Source organism: Eleutherodactylus coqui, chromosome 6, assembly GCF_035609145.1.
Source record: "Eleutherodactylus coqui strain aEleCoq1 chromosome 6, aEleCoq1.hap1, whole genome shotgun sequence".
Classification (NCBI taxonomy): Eukaryota; Metazoa; Chordata; class Amphibia; order Anura; family Eleutherodactylidae; genus Eleutherodactylus; species Eleutherodactylus coqui.
Genome location: NC_089842.1, coordinates 189,207,968 through 189,214,724, shown reverse-complemented (window position 1 = coordinate 189,214,724; position 6,757 = coordinate 189,207,968).

The window sequence follows — 6,757 nt, the reverse complement described above, 5'->3', positions numbered from 1 at the left end:
GAGGCGGTGAATGGCCTTCGTCCCACCTTGTTGGGTGCTTGGCCATCATATGTCTGCGCATGCTGGTGGTGGTGAGGCTGGTGGTGGTGGCTCCCCGGCTGATCTTGGCGCGACAAAGGTTGCACACCACTGTTCGTCGGTCGTCTGCACTCTCAGTGAAAAACTGCCAGACCTTTGAGCACCTCGGCCTCTGCAGGGTGGCATGGCGCGAGGGGGCGCTTTGGGAAACAGTTGGTGGATTATTCGGTCTGGCCCTGCCTCTACCCCTGGCCACCGCACTGCCTCTTCCAACCTGCCCTGCTGCTGCACTTGCCTCCCCCTCTGAAGACCTGTCCTCAGTAGGCGTAGCAAACCAGGTGGGGTCAGTCACCTCATCGTCCTACTGCTCTTCCTCCGAATCCTCTGTGCGCTCCTCCCTCGGACTTACTACAATTACTACTACCTGAGTGATAGACAACTGTGTCTCATCGTCATCGTCCTCCTCACCCACTGAAAGCTCTTGAGACAGTTGCCGGAAGTCCCCAGCCTCATCCCCCGAACCTCGGGAACTTTCCAAAGGTTGGGCATCGATCACGACAAACTCCTCCGGTGGGAGAGGAACCATTGCTGGCCATTCTGGGCAGGGGCCCGGGAACAGTTCCTGGGAGTCTGCTTGCTCCTCAGAATGTGTCATGGTAATGGAGTGAGGAGGCTGGGAGGAAGGAGGAGCAGCAGCCAGAGGATTCAGAGTTGCAGCAGTGGACGGCGCAGAATTCTGGGTGGTCGATAGATTGCTGGATGCACTTTCTGCCATCCACGACAGGACCTGCTCACACTGCTTATTTTCTAATAAAGGTCTACTGCGTGGACCCATTAATTGTGAGATGAATGTGGGGATGCCAGAAACGTGCCTCTCTCCTAATCCCGCAGCAGTCGGCTGCGATACACCTGGATCAGGAGCTCGGCCTGTGCCCACACCCTGACTTGGGCCTCCGCGTCCTCACCCGCGTCCACGTCCTCTAGGCCTACCCCTACCCCTCAGCATGCTGTATTACCAGTAGTGCAGAAACAGAACGCTGTAATTAAATGTGCCGCTTATTGGCCTGTAGTTGGAGGCTGACTTCCCTTACGGAACGCACAGCAGAGCCAGGAAACAATTTTGCGCACACCTGTAGTGAGACGTAGGTGCGTATGATTGAGCTAGTGGAATTCACAGCGCAGAAGCAGTCAAGTGGCCTAAGGCCAGTAGTAGGCCTTAAGTATTTTGCTTCTATTTTTTTAAAATGCTGAGCTGATACAGCAGACAGATACTGTAGGCAGCGTATAATATTATGTATACTGTTTCCCTCTGGCGGGATGACGGCGGTGATGTAACAGAGACAGCAGACCCAGGAAACAATTTTACGCAAGCCTGCTGTAACGCTTAGCTGCGTATTAATTAGGACTACTACCCCCAGCAGACAGATACTGTAGGCAGCGTATAATATTATGTATACTGTTTCCCTCTGGCGGGGTGACGGCAGTGATGTAACAGAGACAGCAGACCCAGGAAACAATTTTGCGCAAGCCTGCTGTAACGCTTAGCTGCGTATTAATTAGGACTACTATCCCCAGCAGACAGATACTGTAGGCAGCGTATAATATTATGTATACTGTTTCCCTCTGGCGGGATGACGGCGGTGATGTAACAGAGACAGCAGACCCAGGAAACAATTTTGCGCAAGCCTGCTGAAACGCTTAGCTGCGTATTAATTAGGACTACTACCCCCAGCAGACAGATACTGTAGGCAGCGTATATTATTATGTATACTGTTTCCCTCTGGCGGGATGACGGTGGTGATGTAACAGAGACAGCAGACCCAGGAAACAATTTTGCGCAAGCCTGCTGAAACGCTTAGCTGCGTATTAATTAGGACTACTACCCCCAGCAGACAGATACTGTAGGCAGCGTATAATATTATGTATACTGTTTCCCTCTGGCGGGGTGACGGCAGTGATGTAACAGAGACAGCAGACCCAGGAAACAATTTTGCGCAAGCCTGCTGTAACGCTTAGCTGCGTATTAATTAGGACTACTATCCCCAGCAGACAGATACTGTAGGCAGCGTATAATATTATGTATACTGTTTCCCTCTGGCGGGATGACGGCGGTGATGTAACAGAGACAGCAGACCCAGGAAACAATTTTGCGCAAGCCTGCTGAAACGATTAGCTGCGTATTAATTAGGACTACTACCCCCAGCAGACAGATACTGTAGGCAGCGTATAATATTATGTATACTGTTTCCCTCTGGCGGGATGACGGCGGTGATGTAACAGAGACAGCAGACCCAGGAAACAATTTTGCGCAAGCCTGCTGAAACGCTTAGCTGCGTATTAATTAGGACTACTACCCCCAGCAGACAGATACTGTAGGCAGCGTATAATATTATGTATACTGTTTCCTTCTGGCGGGATGACGGCGGTGATGTAACAGAGACAGCAGACCCAGGAAACAATTTTGCACAAGCCTGCTGTAACGCTTAGCTGCGTATTAATTAGGACTACTACCCCCAGCAGACAGATACTGTAGGCAGCGTATAATATTATGTATACTGTTTCTCTCTGGCGGGATGACGGCGGTGATGTAACAGAGACAGCAGATCCAGGAAACAATTTTGCGCAAGCCTGCTGTAACGCTTAGCTGCGTGTTAATTAGGACTACTACCCCCAGCAGATACTGTAGGCAGCGTATAATATTATGTATACTGTTTCCCTCTGGCGGGATGACGGCGGTGATGTAACAGAGACAGCAGACCCAGGAAACAATTTTGCGCAAGCCTGCTGTAACGCTTAGCTGCGTATTAATTAGGACTACTACCCCCAGCAGACACGCAGTAAACTGAAGACGGTCACAGGCAGCCCAAAAATAGTATTTTTCCCCAATTTTTTTGAAAAAGCCCACTGCCTATATAGCCTGGATATCTCTTTCCCTGCCTCACCAGTACTGGCCCTATACTCTGTACAATGACTGCAGACTGAGGACGCAATGCTCTGCACGCCCGATATACAAAAAAAAAAAAAAATTGTGCAACACTGCTAAAAGCAGCCTCAACAGTACTGCACACGGTCAGATGTGGCCCTAAGAAGGACCGTTGGGGTTTTTGAAGCCTAAAATCACTCCTAACGCTCTCCCTATAGCAGCTCCGGCATCAGCAGCACTTTCCCTGATCTCTGTCAGAATGCATCTGTGGCGAGCCGCGGGAGGGGCCGATTTATATACTCGGGAGACACCTGATCTCGCCAGCCACTCACTGCAGGGGGGTGGTATAGGGCTTGAACGTCGCAGGGGGAAGTTGTAATGCCTTCCCTGTCTTTCTATTGGCCAGAAAAGCGCGCTAACGTCTCAGAGATGAAAGTGAAAGTAACTCGAACATCTCGTGGTGCTCGCCTCTAGTAACGAGCATCTCGAACACGCTAATACTCGAACGAGTATCAAGCTCGGACGAGTACGTTCGCTCATCTCTAATGATGAGTGCATGCTAATACAGGTAGCAGTCTATTGGCTGAGTTCATTTATGGACAGCTAGGGTGTGTTGAAACAGATAGCAGTCTACTGACTGACGATGCATATAGCTAGCAGCTCATTACACACAATATAGAGCTGTGTAAAGGCCCATTTAGACGGGACGAATGTCCAGCAAACGATGCCCAACACTCGTCCCTGCATACACTCTCTCTCTTGTGCTGCTGCAGGGGAGCTAGTATTGCTGGTTCACAGCGGGGAGGCTGCAGGAGATTTCACTCCTCGCTCTCCCCCACCCCTCTCCATTGACTTAACATAGTGGCCGTTCAGTTCTGAACGGCTGCTATTTATACTGAACGATCATCCTTCAGCTCATCATCTATCGTTTATGCTGCATAATCGATGGACGATGAGCTGATCAATGAGTGTTCAGTGTAAATAGCAGCCATTCAGTACTGAAAGACCGCTATGTTAAGTCAATGGAGAGGGGCGGGGGAGAGCGAGGAGTGAAATCTCCTGCAGCCTCTCCGCTGCCAGCGATACTAGCACCTGTGCAACAGCACGTGAGTGAGTGTATGCAGGGATGAGCGTTGGGCATCGTTTGCCTAACAGTCATCCTGTCTAAATGGGCCTTGAGAGCTAGGTACCAAAATTAAAGGCATCCATTAATGACAATGCTCCCTACATGTTGGATTGTATCTTACATAAGACCTCTGAAGAGATAATTCTGTTGAAACACATATAGTCTATACTTAGGATAAATGAGTGGGTTGCAATACAGCAACAGTAGTGCAGCGTTTATCAAGCATTTAGAGTTGCTTGAAAATTAAGACTTTTTTTTTTCCAAAGAAGTGAATATTAATAAAGGTTAGGTTTTATTAAGTCAGTGATCTAATTTGCAGTGGGGGTTCAATAATTTTGACTGCAACTGTATAAACACACATTGTGTCTTTTTAATACTGAGACACCATGTGACATGTCCTTTTTCTTTGGACAAGCCTAGAGGCAATGATCAATATCAGCTGAGCATTAACCCTTTCCAATCCAATTTCCCTGCCATCCCCATCCTGCTTAGCTCTTATAAAGGCCAGGCTCACAAGAACGGGTCGGATTCCGCATGCGGTAGGCCCGCAGCGGGTTCCGGCTGTGAGCCCAGCCAGTTACCCTGCATACCTGATTTCTCTGTATTGTGGATGGCTCGTAGTCAGTCATGAGCAATATTTTTTTTTCCTTAATTATTTGTATTTTGCGTGCCATCGCTAAGTGATGATGTGGGTACCAGAATCTCATGCGAAATGTTAATTGCGTATGGGCAGCGGGTTGGATGCCTCCATTGAATGCAATGGAGACTGTCCGCGGCAGAACTGAGCATGCTGCGGTTTTTCTTTCACTCGTGGAATACTGATATTTGCAAGTGCTAAGGAAAAAGTGAACATTCATACCTTTTAATGACTGCATTTTGCCGCGGATCCTCCATGCGGACCGCGATTGTGGATTCTGCAATTAGAATCTGTTCATGTGGGACCCCCCCCCCCCCTTATTTTGGGTTGGAAAGGTCTTTGTGGATTCCTTAGAATTAACAGAAACACAAAGATGAACTCCGTTGATGATTTTATTAGCAATGTTTTGAAAATTAAACGAGTTAATGATATATATTAATATAAACTTAAGTATAACAGACATATGTATATTATATTTGTATATTACAGTATGCAGAAAGAGGCCCAACATCAGACCTCTCTCCCACATCTTGTAATATACATATGCAGAAGAGAATGCAAATGACAGACCTCGCTTTCTGCATAGTGTTAGAAACGTGTTTGACCTCACCCAACATGGGAGCTATGCAGGGAAATCTCAATATCGGACGAGGTCCGTCACTGGATCGGAAAGGGTTAAAAAACAAACAATGCCTATAGAAGACTTTTTAATAAGTGTATTCTCAGCTGAGTTGGTTACCATCTGATCTAATGTGAAATTGCTATGCTATGTGCAAGAAACTCAGCTGCTCATATTCTACTTTGCATCTAAGTGACTTGGGGGTGTGATTTCCAAAAACTACAAGCATGAAATTTAAGAGATATCTAACAAATCTAATCTTCAGATAATAATTTTTATATAGCGCCAACATATTCTGCAGTGCTTAGGCCTCATGTCCATGGCAAAAATGGAATTTTAAAAACCGTGTGTGCAATCCGCACCCATAGGAAAGCACCTTCAGATAATTAAATACCTGCAGATGTCATTTTCGCCCGGTGTGCGGATCGCACGTCCAGCAAAACTACTGAATGCTTTTTTGTGCGGTTTTCCTGCAAGCCAATGTCACTACGTCCGTGCCACGAGACAGCAGGAGTTTACTAAAGAAAAAAAAAAAAAAAAGCAGGGCGGATGCCATCAGTATCCCGAGCACATCCACCGTGCAGAAAAGATCCGGCCTGCACGGAGGAGAGCCCCGCAGTGTCCGGATAGGTAAGTATATTGTATTCTCTGCCCTCACGTCTGCAGGCCGCGTGGAATCCATACAGGCCCGTGGACATGAGGCCTTACGAAAACAGGGGGATACAGAACAAAAGTACGAAAACCACAGTAACATGTAGTAATCAATTGATGGAAGTAGTAGGGGGTGAGTGGCTCCAACGAGCTTACATACTACAGATAATGGGGTGATACAGAAGGTAAAGGGGCTGGAGATGTGCCGGGTATGGCGAGGTGGGGAGCGTGGGATGCTATACACACAGACAATGGTCAGATAAGTTGTATAGTGGCTGAATCGGTATGACAGAGGGCGGTTGATGGCGGCTAGCAGGGATTGCAGTCAGTAGGACAGGGAGCATGTTATCAGGCGAAGTACAGAGGGGTTTGGTTTAGGGGATGTGGTATGCCTCCCTGAAGAGGTACGTTTTTAGAGCACGCCTGAAGTTTTGTGTGACGGGGATTACGCAGATAGTTTTAGGTAGTGCATTCCAGAGGACTGGTGCTGCTCTGGAGAGGACTTGAAGCGGGAATGACAGGTTCGAATTAAAGGGGCACTCAGTCTGATTTAGTTAGCAGAGGTCCCAAAGTTGGGTGGTGGATTGAGATGAGGAAGGCAATGTAGGGCGGTGCGGTGCTATGGAGAGCTTTGTGGCTGAAGGTAGTTTAAATGGAATTCTGTATTTGAAGGGCAGCAAGTGCAGTGACAGGCACAGGGCAGAGGCATCCAAGTAGCAGCTGGACATTAAGATGAGCCTAGCTGCCACATTCAGGATGGATTGGAGAGAGGATAAACTGGGG